This window comes from Tursiops truncatus, chromosome 2, assembly GCF_011762595.2.
Source record: "Tursiops truncatus isolate mTurTru1 chromosome 2, mTurTru1.mat.Y, whole genome shotgun sequence".
NCBI classification, from domain to species: domain Eukaryota; kingdom Metazoa; phylum Chordata; class Mammalia; order Artiodactyla; family Delphinidae; genus Tursiops; species Tursiops truncatus.
The window spans coordinates 43,514,912-43,534,152 of NC_047035.1; the positions used below are offsets into that span (position 1 = coordinate 43,514,912).

Consider the following 19,241-nt stretch of genomic DNA (forward strand, 5'->3'; position numbering starts at 1 on the left):
CCTGCGTATCCCCCTCCCCCCAAAAAAAAGCAACAGACATAACTCCCACAGACTTCAGACAATACTACAAAGGTATAGTAATCAAAACAGTGTGGTACTGGTACAAAAACAGACGTATAGATCAATGGAACAGAAGAGAAAGCCCAGAAATAAACCCACACACCTACAGTCGATTAATCTTCAACAAAGGATGCAAGGATATAAAATGAGAAAAAGACAATCTCTTCAGCAAGTGGTGCTGGGAAAGTTGGACAGCCCCATGTAAATCAATGAAGTTAGAACACACCCTCACACCATGCACAAAAATAAACTTAAAATGGTTTAAAGACTTAAACATAAGACATGGCACCATAAAACTCCTAGAAGAGAGTATAGGCAAAACATTCTCTGACATAAGTCATACCAGTATTTTCTTAGGTCTCCCAAGGGAATAGAAATAAAAATAAACAAATGAGACCTAACCAAACTTACAAGCTCTTGCACAGTAAAGGAAATCATTAAAAAAAAAAGAAAACACGAAAAGATAATCTAAGCAATGGGAGAAAATATTTGCAAATGATGTGACAGATAAGGAATTTATCTCCAAAATATACAAACAGCTCACACAACAACGAAATAAACAATCCAATCGAAAAATCGGCAGAAGACCTTAATAGACATATCTCCAAAGACATATATATGGTCATGTGAAAAGATGCTCAACATCACTAGTTATTAGAGAAATGCAAATCAAAACTACAATGAGGTATCACCTCACACTGGTCAGAATGGCCATCATCAAAAAATCTACAAAAAATAAATGCTGGAGAGGGTGTGGAGAAAAGGGAACCCTCTTGCACTGTTGGTGGGAATTGATACAGCTACTATGTAGAACAGTATAGAGGTTCCTTAAAAAACTAAAGATAGAACTACCATACAATCCAGCAATCCCACACCTGGCATATACCCAGAGAAAACCATAATTCAAAAAGATACATGCACCCAAATGTTCATAGCAGCATTGTTCACAATAAGCAAGATATGGAAACAACCTAAATGTTCATCAACAGAGGAATGGATAAAGAAGATGTGGTACATATATACAATGGAATACAACTCAGCCATAAAAAAGAATGAGATAATGCCATTTGCAGCAACATGGATGCAACTAGTTTATCATACTAAGTGAAATAAGTCAGAAAGAGAAAGACAAATACCATAGGATATCACTTATATGTGGAATCTAAAATATGGCACAAATGAACCTAACTACAAAACAGAAACAGGCTCACAGACATAGAGAACAGACTTGTGGTTGTCGGGGGGGGGGGGGCGGGTGGAGGGAGAGGGATAGACTGGGAGTTTGGGGTGGGTGGAGGGAGAGGGATAGACTGGGAGTTTGGGGTTAGTAGATGCAAACTATTACATTCCAAATGGATAAACAATGGTGGTCCAGTGGTAAAGAATCCGCTTTACAATGCAGGGGATGTGGGTTCAATCCCTGGTCAGGGAACTAAGATCCCACCTGCCATGGGGCAACTAAGCCCGCTTGCCACAACTACTGAGCTTGCATGCCTCAATTAGAGCCCGTATGCTAGAAACTACAGAGCCCATGCACTCTGGAACCTGCACACCACAACTACAGAGCCCATGTGCCCTGGAGCCTGCGCACCACAACTAGAGAAGAGAAAACCCACGCGCCACAACTAGAGAGACGCCTGTGCACCGCAACGAAAGATCCCACATGCCTCAGTGAAGATCCTGCATGCCGCAGCTAAGACCTGATGCAGCCAAAAATAAAATAAATCTTTTTTTAAAAAGGAAATGAATACGGTAGATTTTTAAAAAAATGTCCATTAACAAATGAATGGTTAAAGATGTGGTATATATATGTGTGTGTATACACACACACACACACACACACATATACACACAATGGAATATTATTCAGAAATGAAAAGAATGAAATATTGCCATTTTCAGCAACATGGATGGACCTAGAGATTATCATATTAAGTGAAGTCAGGCAGAAAGACAAATATGATATCATTTATATGTGGAATCTAAAAAAATAATAAAAATCAGCTTATTTACAAAACAGAAAGACTCACAGACATAGAAAACAAACTTATGGTTACCAACGTGGAAAAAGGAGGGAAGAGATAAATTAGGAGACTGGAATAACAGATATACACCACTATGTATAAAATAAACAACAAAGATTTACTGTATAGCACAGGGAACTATATTCAACATCTTGTAATAGCCTATAATGGAGAAGAATCTGAAGCTGTACACCTGAAACTAACATAATATTGTAAATCAACTATAATTAAATTTTTTAAAAAAGAAGAAATTTTGGCAAATTCCATATGGTCTTCTATGAAAATCCAACCAATGCTGATGACAGTATTCCTTTACTAGAAGGAATATTTACTGCCATTGGAAGTCAATGGAATAAGAGACAACAAGCTGAAATACAGCTTTTCACATAATCTTTTGTTGAATTATTGATGTTTTCTTTCTTTTTATAAGACACAATGTCACAGTAATAATTAGGGTTTCCAACCAATTCCAAGTCAAAATTCAGGATTACATTTCTGTCTTTGATGTTTTGTCAGTGATTACAACAGCTTCACAGATATTTAAGAGAAACAAACTAATAAAAGTTTAACTGAAAATCGTCAAAGGTAGTTTTATGTTTAAAATACAATTTGCAAGAGACTGATTGGAAGAATCATCAATTAAAGAAGCTTAATGCTAGAAGATCACGTGGTCCAACCCCTGATTTTGTGATTATAATCCTATTGTAGAAAGATGGATATCAGATGCCTTCTTTGCCCCTCCTACACCTGCCTCTGGCAGTAGAACTCTAGGGACTACAAAACAGACTTTCTTGCTCTCTGGCTTCAATTTAATAACCAATGGGGAGTCCCTATAGGATATCAAAGGAAGGGCGTATTATCAGGATCCCCCAGATGAATGCCTACCTTAATGAAAAGTCATAACTCATGTCAGGCAACCCTCTCCTTCCAGATTTTCCTAATCACTCCCTCCCCTTGTCCTTTCAGGCCCAAGTGCAGTAAGAGCTGTTGCTAAACCTGGGTATTGCCCTACCCGCTCTGGTTTCTCACCCACAGTGGTTCTCAAATTTTAGCTTGCATTGGAATTGCCTGGTGGGCTCCTTAAACCCAGGTTACTAGTTACCCCCATGGCAAAGTTTCTGATTCATATGTCTGAGATGGCTGCTGATAATTTGCATTTTTAACAAGCTCCCAGGTGATGCTAGAAGCACTGCCCTATAGCCCTATATCTTGACCACCTTTTAATAAATTATCCTAATTTGAGTTTGTTATCTCTTCCTTCTGGAACCTTGACTAATATAAATGGCTAAAAAAAAAATTGGTTGAAAATAGACAAAGTTTGTTGTATGATTAAACATGATTTTCAGGTGATTGTTTGAAAAATCTTTAAATCAAAGAAGAGAAAGCTGTAGGGATTTAGGAAATCATTTTGTCCAATTATTAAATTTCAGAGCAGAAGAAATGCAGACAAAGAGAGGTCAAGTGATTTATCAGCCACTTGGTGTCCTGCTTTTCAGGGAAGTCTTTTCAGGATACTATTCTGCTTCTTATCATATAGCAACTCTTATCCCCCTCACCCCACCTCCCTCTCCCCTCCCCTGGATTGTGTAATTGCCTTCTGTGTTTCCATTATCTCTTTAGGTTTGGGTGCCTGTGGTACATGTGGTGTTTCAGGTAATCACCATAGTTTGGGGCAACTCAGGATAAGATCTGTAGCTGTTTTCAGCATAGGACTTAGTAGAACCAAATGTTTCATTGATGTTTTGTGCTGATGGGAAATAAGAGTCAATGGCAGGACCCTTGTTTGAATAATAGAGTCTGGTCTATCCATTATCTTTCAAGTCATCTTGCACTCAGTCACACAGAAACTCACCTGACACTTTGCTTCTCTCTCACCTACTTTCCAAAGACGTTTTCCCAATTAATCTTTATCAGTTTGGCTTTTCAAGTTGTTATCTGAGACCCCCACCCCTTGTCCTCCATCTGTTTAGGCATTTGCTTACTCAGCAGCTGTAGTTCTTCTTTGCCCTTTTTGCTTTGAAGTCTCTAAGTGGAAACCCAAGGCACTGTCTGCCCAGCTCCACCCATACTTTCTTGGGAGCTGCAGCCTGTTGCAGTGTTCTCTGGCGACAGAAATTGGACCAGGAATCAGTAAAATACACAAGTTCCTTCTTCAAGATTTTTTGACTATGGACAGCTAGATTTTTCCCAGGAGGCTAAAGCTATGAGATTGGAAACACTGGGGCTTTGAACAACCAGGTTTTCTGCAGAGGAAGGCAGGTGGCAGCCAAGTGAGGAGAAATGAATCTGGCATCCAGCAGTGAGAAATGGGGGTGCTGTTCAGCTACACCATGCCCTGGGTTCCAGCTGTTCCTGAGGATTAGGAACATCCCTGGCCATCCTACCCTTTGATTGCTAAACTCATAAAAACTCCCCATTTTTGCTAAACCAGTTCAGTTTGGATTTCTATTTCATGAAGTCAAACATTGTGATTGATAAAATAGAACAGATGGTCATTTCTGTTTGCCTGGTCATTATTAGTAATAACAGTATACATTTCTTGAGTATGTTCTATGGACCATTTAATCCATACAGCACTCCTCAGATGTGGGTAGAACAGGAGAGAAAACTGGGGCTGAGAGAGATTACATGGCCATCTTCTGTCTCAATGTTGTGCAACTATACATGGCTGAGCCAGATTCCTACCAGGTATCCCCAGATTTAAACAACCTGTGTTCTTAACCATAATGTTCTCTCTGAATCTCAATTATACCAAAGTTCCTTTTCAAGTAACATGCAAGGATAGAAGGATGGGATTTTCAGTGCTCTTTTGTACTCAGAATTCAGGATCTTAGAGTTCAGCTTCTTACCATTAAGTTTCATAGCATACTTTCCAACTTGAGTATGTGCTTTACAATTTTCTCTGACTCAGCATGAAATTCTGCCAGGCAAAGTCCTGCTCATCCTTCAAAGCCCCATAGAACCTTTCCTACTCCAGGCTGAATAAACCACTCACTCACTTTCTTCCTGCTCTCCTGTTCACATTATAGTTAACGGGTTACATGTCTGACTCCAATACTATGTCGAGAGTTCCATGAAGTCATGGACCATGTATTCATCATTTGTCTAACTCCTATTCCTTACACAATACCTGCCTTAGAATAGGTGCTTAATAACTACTTGTTGAGTTAAATTGATTTGGGAAGCATGCAGAGCCTAACCAGTGCAGATGAAGAAACCATATTCTTATGCCTGGACAATTATGAAAAATGGCACAAGGTGGCCCAAACACAATGGCTCAGGTGAGCAGATGTCTTTACAAGGGGCCGGGGACCATCTAGTGTGACTAATGGGAGACTTCCAATCCTTCACTCCTAATGCAGTTTATCCTCAATACCTGTCAAAGTTTGAACACTCTTCACTAACTGAATTTGAAATACCCAGGCACTCACTGTGGCATATAAAATACAATATAAATATGATTTATTTATGATCCTTGACTGTATCCCAGGTGACATTCTGAATATTTTTGTCAGCACTGGCTTTATTTTAATTGATAGTACAAGACCATATAGCATGGGCCAGTGTCTTCATTTCCAGGACCTGAGATGACTGTTTCATGGACCAAGCTCTGAACATGCCTCTGGGCCTGGCTCTGAGTTTAAATTTGCCTTTTTAGGACAACGGTTTAAATGCCTCCAGTGGCTCAGCTATTCTCGGGTCTCTTCCATGAATCAGCAAGTGGGAGGCAGCTGGCAGCTGGCAATGAGATTTGAGCTATATTGCATAAGGACCAGGAGGTAGAGAAGCCAGGACATAACACTGCAGTGAAAATGAGGAAGAAAGAGAAATCACTAGTTTGGCTTACAAATTCAACACTTGCTATCTACATGTGATTTACCAACTTTTTAGTAACTATGGCCAATATTTTATCTCAACCCCATCTCAACTTGGTACTCAACCCATTTTTGGACTTCCTCCTTTCCACCTACAACTGCTGAGTAATCACAAAATGCCACAAGAAGGCACACCTCATGTAAACATAAATTATACAAGATACCTGAAAGATAAATTAAAAATTACTCTTGGAGTATCTGAGTGTCACCCCTCTTGAAGAACACGAATAAATGAGAGTTCCCTGAATTTTAGACAGCCTCTTTTAATTGAATTTAAAATATTCAATTAGAAACATAACTGTGAGGCACAAGATGGCAGAGTAGGAAGACCTTGAGCTCTTCTCCTCTCACAGGCACACCAAAATCACAGTTATTAACAGAACAGCCATCAATGAAAAAAAACAGGACGTACCAGAAAAAATATTCTGCAACTAAAAATATAAAGAAGGAACCACAATGAGACAGCAGGAGAGGCAGAGTAGCAATATAGACAAATCCCATACTGCCAGGTGGGCAATCCACGAACAGGAGAATAATTACAGCTGCAGAGGTTCTCCCAAAGGAGTGAGAGGTCTAAGCCCCACTTCAGGCTCCCCAGCCCAGGGGTGCTGTACTGGGAAGACAAGCCCCCAGAGCATTTGGCTTTGAAGGCCACAGGGCTTATTTTGGGAGTCCCAGAGGGCTGGGGGAAATAGAGACTTTATTCTTAAGGGGCTCACACAAAGTCTCACATGCTCTGGAACCCAGGGTAGAAGCAGTAATTCGGTAGGAGCTTGGGTCAGACCTACCTTCTGAGCTCTAGAGAGTCTCCTGGAGAGGCAGGAGATAATTCCAATTCACCCTGGGGACATAGCCTCCCGGCAGTTATTTTGGGGAGCTCCTTCTACCACATGGTAACACCATTCTGGAATCTTCCTTCTAGATTATTACCACAGCACCCAGTCCCACTGCAGCCCAACAGTCTGCAGGCACCAGTACTGAGATACCTCAGGACAAACAGTTAACTGGACACTGACACAACTCCACCTACCAGCAGACAAGCTGCCTTAAGACCCCCTGGGTCCACAGTCGCCTCTGGACATGGCCCTCCTCACCAGAGGGCCCAGGATCTGTCCCCACACACCAGTGCACAGGCAATAGACCCAAGACCCCCAGGGCCTCCAGCCAGAGACCATGTGGGGCCCAGGCCCCACCCACCAGGAGCCTGTCCTAGCCTCAGACCCAGCTGAACCCACCAGCAGGCAGACAGCAGCCACAAAAAGAACAGCAACATCCCAGTCTATGGACTAGGCCTGCCGTGGAACTGGCTGAGCCTGGTCCCTGCCCACTAGGAGGCCAACACAAGCTTCAAGATACCAGCCCCTGCAGCCAACCATGTCAGGAACCAGCCCACCTACCAGAGATCTGACACCTGCTCTGGGACCCCTAGGCCCTGCAACCAGACCCCAGGACATGGCTCTGTCCACCAGTAGGCCGGCACAAGCCCCAGGACCTGGCTTCATCCACCAGTAGGTGGGCAACAGCCCCAGGTTCTCCTGGATCCTGACTCTGCCCACCAGTAACACAGCACTAGCCCTCTAGCCCTGGAACCTCCAGGGTTCTGCAGTCAGCTGCCTCATGATCAGACCCCACCAACCAGCAGCTGACAGACTCTGCACAAGGCAGGACCTGGCAACCAACCATACCAGGGCCAAATAAACCTACCAGACCACTGGTGTAGTCAGCTCACCACAACAGAAATACCCACACAGTCCTCATAGAAGGAACCCCTAGAGCATATAGCTCTGGTGACAAGAGGTGAGTGTGCTATTGGGACTCATAGGATGTCTCCTACAGAAGGCCACTTCTCCAAAGTCAGGAAATACAAACAACTTACCAGGGGGTACATAAAAATAAAAATAGCAAGTTAGGCAAAATGAGGTGACAGAGGATCATATTCCAAATGAAGGAACAAGATAAAACTCCAGAAGAAGAACTAAGTGAAGTGGAGACAGGCAATCTACCTGAGAAAGAGTTCAGGATAGTGATCATAAAGATGATCAACAAATTGGGAGAAGAATGGATGCACAGAGTGAGAAATTAGAAGTTTTTAACAAAGAGTTAGAAAACATTAAAGAATAAATATAAAGAGATGAAGAATACAATAACTGAAATGAAAAAATACACTAGAAGGAATCAACAGTAGACTGAATGATACATAGGAACAGAACAACGAGCTGGAAGACAGAGTAGTGGAAATCACTTATGCTGAACAGAAAAAAGAATAAAAAGAAATGAGGACAATTTAGAGACCTCTGGGACAACATCAAGTGCACTAATGTTTGCATTATAGGTGTCCAAAAAGGAGAAGAGAGAGAGAAATGGGTTGAGAGCATAGTTGAAGAGATAATAGCTGAAAACCTCCCTAACTTGGGAAAGGAAACAGACATTCAAATCCAGGAAGTACAGAGAGTACCATACAAGATTAGCCCAAAGAGGAACACACCAAGACATATTGTAAATAAAATGGCAAAAACTGAAGATAGAGAATATTAAAAGCTTCAAGAGAAAAGCAACACTTTATGTACAAGGGAACTCATGCAAGATTATCAGCTGACTTTTCAGCAGAAACTCTGCAAGCCAGAAGGGTGTGGCACAATATTTTTAAAGTGATGAAAGTGAAAAACCTACAACCAAGAATACTCTACCCAGCAAGATTCTCGGTTCAGATTTGATGGAGAGATCAAAAGCTTCACAGACAAGCAAAAGCTAAAAGAGTTCAGCACCACCAAACCAGCTTTAAAAGAAATGTTAAAGGAATTGCTCTAAGAAAAAAAAGGACACAGTGAGAAACATGAAAATCATGTGAGGAGAAAGCTCATTGGTAACGACAAATCCACAGTAAAGGTAGGAAATCATCCCCTCACAAAGCCAGTAGGAAGGTTAAAAGACAAAAGTGGTAAAATCATCTATATTCACAATAAGCAATAATTGTGAGAGGAGGAGAGTAAAATGCAGGGTTGTTGGAATGCATTTGAAATTAAGAAATCAGCAACTTAAAACAATCATGCATATATATAGATTGCTATATAAAAACCTCATGGTAACCACAAACCAAAAACCTATAATAGATACACACACAAAAAAGAAAAAGCTAACACTAAAGATAGTCATCAAATCACAAGAGATGAGAAAAAAGAATAAAGGAATTTTTTAAAAAAAGACCTACAAAAACAACCCAGAAACAATTAACAAAATGGCAATAAGAACATACCTATAAATAATTATTTTAAATGTAAATGGACTAAATGCTCCAATCAAAAGATATAGAGAAAAGAAATGAGAAAAAAATGATTACATGGAGACTAAACAACATGCTACTAAAAAGCCAATGGGTCAATAAGGAAATCAAAAAGAAAATTAAAAAATATCTTGAGACACATGACAATGAAAACAAAACCATACAAAATCTATGGGATGCAGCAAAAGCAGTTCTTAGAGGGAAGTTAATAGCAATCCAGGCCTTCCTCAAAAAAACAAGAAAAATCTCAAATAAACAACCTAACCTACCACCTAAAAGAATCAGAAAAACAAGAACAAACAAAACCTAAATTCAGCAGAAGAAAGTTAATAATAAAGATCAGGGAGGAAATAAATAAAATAGGGATTTAAAAAAAAATAGAAAAAAATCAATAAAACCAAGAGCTGGGTCTTTGAAAGGGTAAAGAAATTGACAAACCTGTGGCCAGGCTCACCAAGAAGAAAAGAGAGAGAACCAAAATAAGCAAAATAAGAAATGAAAAAGGAAAAGTCTCAACCGCAGAAATACAAAAAACAATAAGAGAATACTATGAACAGTTATATGCCAACAAATTTGACAACCTAGAAGAAATGGACAAACTTCTAGAAACATAGAGCCCACCAAAACTGAATCAAGAAGAAATAGATAATTTGAACAGACCAATCACTAGCAGTGAAATAGAATCTGTAATAATAAAAAAACTCCCTGCAAACAAAAGTCCAGGACCAGATGGCTTCACAGGCGAATTCTACCAAACATACAAAGAACTTATATTTACCAATTCTTCTCAAACTCTTCTGAAAGACTGAAGAGAAGGGAACATTCCCCAAAACATTCTATGAAGCCATGATCATCCTGATATCAAAAGCAGACAAAGATACCACCAAGAAAGAAAATTACAGGACAATATCTTTGATGAATATAGATGCAAAAATTCTGAACAAAATATTAGCAAACTGAATCCAAAAACACATAAAAGAAATCATACACCATGACCAAGTGGGATTCATACCAAGTTCACAAGGATAGTTCAACATACACAAATCAATCAATGTAATACACCACATTAACAAAAGAAAATTAAGAAACCACATGACCATCTCAATAGACGCAGAAAAAGCACTTGAAAAAATTCAACATCATTCATGATAAAAACTCTTACCAAAGTGGGTATACAGGGGACATATCTCAACATAATAAAAGCTATTTATGACAAACCCACAGCCAATACAATACTCAACAGTGAAAATCTGAAAGTCTTTGCACTAAAATCTGGAACAAGACAAGGATGCCCACTCTCACAGCTTCTGTTCAACATAGTATTGGAAGTCCTAGCCACAGCAGTCAAACAAGAAAACAAATAAAAGGTATCCAGATTGGAAGGGAAGAGGTAAAATTGTCACTACATGAAGATGACATGATACTATATAAAGAAAACCCTAAGGACCCACACAAAAACTGCTAGGTCTGATAAATGAATTAAGCAAAGTAGCAGGATACAAGATTAACATTCAGAAATTGGTTGCATTTCTTTACACTAACAATGAAAATCAGAGAATGTAAAAAAAAAGAACAATTCCTTTTAAAATCGCACACACAAAAAAACCTAGGAGTAAACCTGACCAAGGAGGTGAAAGACTTACATGCTGAGAACTATGAAACATTAGCAAAGGAAATTAAAGAGGGTTCAAAGAAATGGAAAGATATCCCATACTCTTGGATTGGATGAATTAATATTATTAAAATGGCAATATTACCCAAAACAATCTACAGATTTAATGCAACCCCTATCAAATTATCCATAACATTTTTCACAGAACTAGAATAATCTAAAAATTTATATGGAACCATAAAAGACCCAGAATTGCCAAAGCAATCCTGAGGGGGAAAATAAAAAGCAGGAGGCATAACTCCCTCAGACTTCAGACAATACTACAAAGGTATAGTAATCAAAACAGTGTGGTATTGGTACAAAAACAGACATATAGATCAATGGAACAGAATAGAAATAAATCCACACACCTACAGTCAATTAATCTTCAACAAAGTAGCCAAGAATATAAAATGGGAAAAAGACAATCTCCAGCAAGTGGTTCTGGGAAAGTAAATCAATGTAAATCATGTAAATCAATGAAGTTAGAACACACCCTCACACCATGCACAAAAATAAACCTAAAATGGTTTAAAGACTTAAACATAAGACATGACACCATAAAACGCCTAGAAGAGAGCATAGGCAAAACATTCTCTGACATAAATTGTACCAATGTTTTGTTAGGTTAGTCTCCCAAGGCAATAGAAATAAAAATAAACAAGTGGAACCTAACCAAACTTACAAGCTCTTGCACAGTAAAGGAAATCATAAAAAAAAAAACTAAAACAAAAACAAAAAAAAAACACAAAAAGATAACCTATGGAATGGGAGAAAATATTTGCAAATGATGTGACAGATAAGGGATTAATCTCCAAAATATATAAACAGCTCACACAACTCAACAATAAAAAAAAATCCAATCGAAAAATCGGCAGAAGACCTTAATAGACATTTCTCCAAAGAAGACATACAGATGGCCAATAGGCACATGAAAATATGCTCAACATCACTAATTATTGGAGAAATGCAAATCAAAACTACATTGAGGTACCACCTCACACTGGTCAGAATGGCCATCATTAAAAAGTCTACAAATAACAAATGCTGGAGAGGGTGTGGAGAAAGGGGAACCCTTCTACACTGTTGGTGGGAATGTAAGTTGGTGCAGCCACTATGGAAAATGGTAGGGAGGTTCCTCAGAAAACCAAAAATAGAACTACCATATGATCCAGCAATCTCATTCCTGGGCATATAACTGGACAAAACTATAATTCAACAAGATATATTCACCTCTGTGTTTCTAGCAGCATTATTCACAATAGCCAAAACTTGGAGACAACTTAAATGTCCATCTACAGCTGAATAGATAAAGAAGAAGTGGTACATATATACAATGGGATACTACTCAGCCATAAAAAAAGAACAAAATAATGCCATTTGCAGCAACATGGACGTGACTAGAGGTTATCATACTAAGTAAAGTAAGTCAGAAAGAGAAAAAGAAATACCATATGATATCACTTATATGCAGAATCTAAAATGTGACACAAATGAACCTATCTACAAAACAGAAACAGACTCACAGGCAGAGGTCAGCCTTGTGGTTGCCAAGCGGAGGGGGAGAGGGATGGACTGGGAGTTTGGAGTTGGTAGATGCAAACTATTACAGGCTATTGCATTTAGAATGGACAAACAACAAGGTCCTACTGTATAGCACAGGGAACTATATCCAGTCTCCTGGGGTAAACCATAATGGAAAAGAATATTTTTAAAAAAAGAATGTATATATGTGTATAACTGAGTCACTTTGCTGTACAGCAGAGATTGGCACAAACTGTAAATCAGCAATATTTCAATTTTAAAAAGTATTATTAAAAAAAAAAAAGACATACAGTGGCTGAATGGATCCAAAACCAAGACCTACAAGAAACTCATTTCATATCCAAAGACATAAACAGATTGAAAGTGAGAGATGGAAAAAGGTATTCCATACCAATGGAAATCAAAAGAAAGCCAGGGTAGCAATACTTTATCAGACAAAACAGAGTTAAAATAGAGTTAAAGTAGAGACTGTTACAAGAGACAAAAAAAGACACTACATAATGATCAAGGGATCAATCTAATAAGATATAACAATTGTAAATATACATGCACCCAACATAGGGGCACCTAAATACATAAAAACAAATATTAACAGACATAAATGGACAAATCAACAATAACATAATACTAATAGGGGACTTTAACACCCCACTTACATCAATGGACAGATCATTCAGACAGAAAATCAACAAGGAAACACTGGCCTGAAGTGACACATTAGACCAGATGAAATTAACAGATACATATAGAGAGAGAACATTCGTCCAAAAGCAGCAGAATACACATTCTTGTCAAGTGCACATGGAACATTCTCCAGGATAGATCACATGCTAGGCCACAGAATCAAGCCTTGGTATATTTAAGAAAATTGAAATTATATCACCATCTTTTCTAACAACAACACTATGAGACTCGAATTCAACTACAAGAAAAAAACTGCAAAAAACACTGACATGTAGAGGTAAACAATATGCTACTAAACAACCAATGATCACTAAAGAGATCAAATAGGAAATAAAAAAACACCTGGAGACAAATGAAACAAAAACACAATGACTCAAAATCTATGGGACTCGGCAAAAGAAGTTCTAAGAAAAAAGTTTATAGCTATACAAGCTTACCTCAGGAAAAGAAAACATTTCGAATAAACGATCTAATTTTATGCCTAAAGGAGCTAGAAAGCAAAGAACAAACAAAACCCCTTAGTAGAAGGAAATAAATCATAAAGATCAGAGCAGAAATAAATGAAATAAAGGCTAAAAAACGTGAAAAGATCAATGAAACTAAGAGCTATTTCTTTGAAAAGATAAACAAAATTGATAAAGCTTTAGCCAGACTCATCAAGAAAAAGAGAGGGTCCAAATCAATAAACTCAGAAATGAAAAAGGAGAAGTTACGACGGACACGGCAGAAATACAAAGGATCATAGCTGCTATGAGCAACTATATGCAAATAAAATGGAAAACCTAGAAGAAATTCGTAATTATGTACAATCTCCCAAGTCTAAACCAAGAAGAAATAGAAAATATAAACAGACTAATTACCAGTAATGAAATTGAATCAGTAATAAAAAAAAAATCTCCCAGTAAACAAAAGTCCAGGACCAGGTGGCTTCACAGGCGAATTCTACCAAACATTTAGAGAATAATTAACACCTATCTTTCTTAAATTATTCAAAAAAATTTGCAGAGGCAGGAATACTTCCAAACTCATTCTGTGATGTCAGCATCACCCTGATACCAAAGCCAGACAAAGATACAACAAGAAAAGAAAACCGCAGGCCAATATCACAGATGCAAAAACGTAGATGCAAAAGTCCTCAACAAAATATTAGCAAACCAAATCCAACAACACATCAAAAGGATAATACACCATGATCAAGTGGGATTTATCCCAGGGATGCAAGGGTTTTTCAATATCTGCAAATCAATCAATGTGATACACCATATTAACAAATTGAAGGATAAAAACCATATGATCATCTCAATAGATGCAGAAGCTTCCAACAAAATTCAACACCCGTTTATGATAAAAACTCTCCAGAAAGTAGGCATAGAGGGAACTTACCTCAACATAATAAAGGGCATATATGACAAACCCACAGCTAACATCATTCTCAACAGTGAAAAAGCTGAAAGCATTCCACTCTCAGTACTTTTATTCAACATATTGGAAGTCCTAGCCAGAGCAGAGAGACACAACCAAGTTGGATTTTAGTGATCAATCTAATGGAAAAGTGTATAGTGGATTTAATAGGAGACCCTGTTGGCAGTCTTACCAGTTAGGAATTCAACAGTCAGCCTTACGAAGAAAAGGGAGGAAGCAGCATATCATCACTTTGCTTTCCTTGAGGTAAACTACTTGACTGTGATAACAGTTCTAATTCAGAACAGATATGTCAACCCAAACACCATTTTCTAATGTTCATTTCCAGTTAATGGATTTATCTAAAAAGACCCTTTGTCTTAGGGACACAGACCTTGCCAACATAGCATTCTCTTTTTAGGACCCCCTTTTTTAAAATTAGAAATGAACTCAATGAATGTTCCATATATTTTACTGCCAAGGCATTTAAAAATCTGTTTTCCTTCAGGAAATTCTCAAACTGGTATGAACTCTTTCTTCCCAGGTACCTCCAGATCATCAGTTACTCGATGTAAACCGGGAGCCAACTGCCCCAGTTCACACAGTAGCATCAGCAGACAACTGTCCCCTCTGTCTGTCACCGAAGAATCTTCTGCTCCTATTCTTGAACTTCAGAGTCGAGGATCCTCTGGAGTTTGTGGACACAGAGCCGAGAGGCCAAACAGATCAGGTATGCGGGTAACCTCCTCTTAAATAACAGTACGTTTGGTAAGCTTCTAGCCAGCAATGAAAGATCTCACCATTGGCACAGAATGTAGAGATGTTACATGGACTCTCAGGAGTGCATGTGGGGAAAGTTTATCAAGTGGGAGGAGAAGGAAGAAAGGAAATGTGCAGATATAATCCATTAATGATGTACGGTGTACAGTGTAGCAGAGAAATAATACCAAAACCTATAATTGGAGGGTTTAACATATGGTTAAACAGTGACTTCTAATGAAGTTTATAAGGAAACTAGTTTTCTCATCTTCAAGATGTGAAAAGCCAGCATCTTTTACCTCAATCCTGGGATTTAGTATTAGCACACTGTACCCATTCTGAGAAGAATAAAAGTACCAGAAAAATCACAGACTCTGATCTTGTCTTTATCAGGACTGCCAGTCCTTGGAGCTCTTCTAGTTTTCCCAATGTTACACCTCCTTCACTTCACTTGTCTCCCTGATCAGCATTTACTATTAAATCAAGACCTTTGGCATTTCCTCACGTCTGCCTGACCACTTACCAACTCCTGGGTTACTTGGTTACTGGAATTGCTAGATAAATTACCTTAATATATCCATGGGTTTCCCAGCAAACTTATCATTTTAAAATGCAGCTGGGTCCATTAGGCTGCTGCCCAATACTGTTACATTTTGGTGGCGGACATCGTACTGCCTTCCCCAGAGATGCTCTCAAGCTCTGAGTCCACACTCACTTGCTCTCATCATATGACCACACTTCTACTTTCCTGAAAAGACTAAAACAATTGTGTGCTAAGAGATGTTTTCCTCTCTGCCTCGAAGTGTCTCTGTTCTCCTGTTTGCTACTTTGCTAATTACCAGCATTGTGGGGACCACCTTTGATTTTTGTGTTTGCTACCATTCTGATGTTGACTCCTTCTGCATCCATGATCACCTTCTCTCCATCTCTTCCACCTACATTTTCAATCTCTCCTTCTCCATTTATTCTTCAGCTTGGCCAGCAACATATTAAAATCTCTTGCATCCTTAAAATCAATAGTGACAACGCAAAAACAACAAAATACTCTATTCAAAATAAGTGGGTAGTGAAAAAAAACCTGAAAAAAAAACCCCTCAAACTTTGAGAACACTAGCTTTAAAAAATAAACAGAAGAGAGGGCTTCCCTGGTAACGCAGTGGTTGGGAGTGCGCCTGCCAATGCAGGGGACACGGGTTCGTGCTCCGGTCCTGGAAGATCCCACATGCCGCGGAGCAGCTGAACCCGTGAGCCATGGCCGCTGAGCCTGCGCGTCCGGAGCCTGTGCTCCGCAATGGGAGAGGCCGCAAGAGTGAGAGGCCCGTGTACCGCAACAAAAAAAAAAAACAAAAACAAAACAGAAGAGAAATGGTAATTCAGGGGACTCAGGTAAACAAAGGTATAGAAGAAGTGTGAAAGCCTCTTATAGGGTCCTACTTATCTGATAAGAGGTTTTATACGAGAAAAGATTTTTTCAAAAAACGACAATATTTTAAAATGGAATCTCAGCAACTATGGACCCCAAGGCTAAAACTCTTTTTTTAAAAGTGAAGAAAATCACATCTTAAATCTTCAGAAAGTTTTAATTGGCTTTAATAAGTTACAGTAATATTCTTATCATCCCAGTTATCTTCAGAACAGTATGTTCCAGTGAACTAAATATGGTTAATAAATTTGCCCTACCTATCATATACAGATTACAAATCTTAAAAACTGTACCGCTAAACACCACGTGGGGCATGATTTACTCTTTCTGTAATGATTCAGAAGACATTTGGGGATATTCCTAGACACCAAAAAGAAAAGAAAAAAGGAGAATAATCTGAAGAGCAGCTCACCATTCTTTCATGAACGTTATGGTACTTAACCTCAAAATGAAGCCCATGAGATACATATTATCGCTGTTTGACAGAGAACCTAAGATGAAACTAAACATATACTCAGGGCCATCCAATGGCAGGACTAGGACTTTCACTCATGTTTCCAAATTCCAGTGGCCTCTACCATCAATTTGTATGACTCCAATCAAGGTTCATAGAAGCGGATGGAATTCCTGGTAAATCAATTTTAATGATATATACAAAACAATAAATCTAAGCAGGACTCTAGAAAATCATGCTTAAAATGGTCAGAAAAATAAAAGAACTCTGGAGAGCCAATCTTTCTATGGTATCTGTGGATAGTAAAAGAATTGTCAACAATTCAATTTAGTTAGCAGAAGAAAGAATGAGTCAATACTAGGTGGGGATTTAGGTGACTGTTGGTGTCATCAAAAATGTTCTCCATGCTCTGACGGTGGTACAGATGCAATCTTCAAAGAAGGTGACCGTGAAGGCAGATATCAACTCAAAGGGATACTTAAAATCTTTGTAGAATCATTCCTCCTTTATAAGCTATTCCCTGAGAATAATGTGATCTGAAGTGTAGTAGAGTACACCTTTCTCTTAATATCACTTCTATCAAACCTCATGCAAGACTGCCATTCCTGCCAGGAAACAGAACTTTTTCTCCAAACCATTTCTGAAACTTCCAGTGCTTAAACGGGGAGCTCAAGCCTGAAACCTAGACAGAATCAATATTCAGAATAAAAAGTTTAGACCTTGGAGTCATACTGTCTTAGGCTCAACCTTGAACAACCTTTAATACAACTCTCAGTTTTTTCATCTGTAAAATGGGAATAATACCTACTTAATTGGGTAGGCTCGTGTTCCCTTCCCAGCCTTCCAACACTAGAGTCTCTTATTCCACCCTCTTATATATTTTTGTTTTTTCCCTTTACTCTCTGTGTAAGCCACATGGTCCTAGAGGGAATTTGCAGAACTGTTATGAAGTATAGTCTGTACACAGCCGAGGGAGCTGGCTAACATACTTACTGACTCATCTCAATGTCACTGCATCATGGGAGCTTCTCCTAATCATTATGCCCATCTCCTCTTAACAAGTGCTTCTCCTCTGCTTCCATGTGGCCTTGTATCTGCCATACTTGGCCCTTATCATACTGTATTAGATGTGTTCTCTGGCCTTTGTCTAGATTACGAGCTCAAGTCTTTCTTGTTTGAACCCCTGGAACCCGACTGTCTAACTCCTGGTAGTCTCCATAGGACTTTGTTGAATAAATAAATAAGAGAATACCAGTTTTCATCTTCTGGAGGCCTAGGCTCTGAGAACTCTGTTTATGAGACTTGGAAGTCATGTAGTAATTGCTGTGTTCATCCTTACTTGGTTTATATTCTGCAGTGAAGAATTCACTTTCAAATCTTGCTACCCACTTTCCCCAAATAATTATATCAGGAAGCCTTAGCTGGATGAAAGCTTTACCCCAGTGGGGCAGTCCCACCTGGGTCATTAAGCAGTGCACACACATTCAGCAGGAGAGCCAGCAGGTTCTGGAGAGGAAAAGTGAGAAACCATCCACTCTCACTTGCTATCTGTGGGCTGCACCACTTTCTTAACCCCAGGATAAGCCTTACGCTTAAAGGAGGTCCCTGGAGACACAACAGAATCTTGCAGACAATTCTGCCTCCTTTCCCCCAGGATTCTACTATCTGGGGACTCAGGGTGACCACTGCTCCCATTAAATTTCCTGATAGGTACATAAATTCATTGTGTTGAACTTGTTTTCTCTATCAGGGGAGAAGGCCTTAATGACTGTCACTTTCAGAGAGCTTTGACTATTTTAGTGTGAAAAAATGCTACTAAATTTTCTTAGTAAATGTAAAAATACAAAGCAGAACTCACTGTGCTCCCAGAAACATATTAAGTCGTAATTTGCTCCGAGATGGAAGGTAATTTTGTGCAGTCCAGACTTGCTCTGTTTTGGGGACACATCCTTTTCAACTTAATAGTCATCTTTGCTGCAGTTAAAAAAAAAAAAAAAAAGCAACTCAGTGGAATATAACAACAAATACTTATTTCTTGTTCACATTTCACGTCAGCAGACACAGGGTTCTGCTCATTCTCCCACA

The 19,241-nt window shown here is 38.9% G+C and overlaps 1 long non-coding RNA gene across 3 annotated transcripts in view; it reads right to left on the reverse strand.

Moving 5' to 3' along the window:
* Window positions 1-7,550: 7,550 nt before the first annotated feature.
* LOC109548022 (uncharacterized) overlaps window positions 7,551-19,241 on the reverse strand; it is a 138,643-nt gene continuing 126,952 nt past the window's right edge. For all 3 annotated transcript variants that reach the window (XR_012329968.1, XR_002174012.3, XR_002174015.3), the window contains one exon: window positions 7,551-19,130. This is a non-coding gene — a long non-coding RNA (uncharacterized lncRNA). The remainder of the gene's footprint in view (window positions 19,131-19,241) is intronic.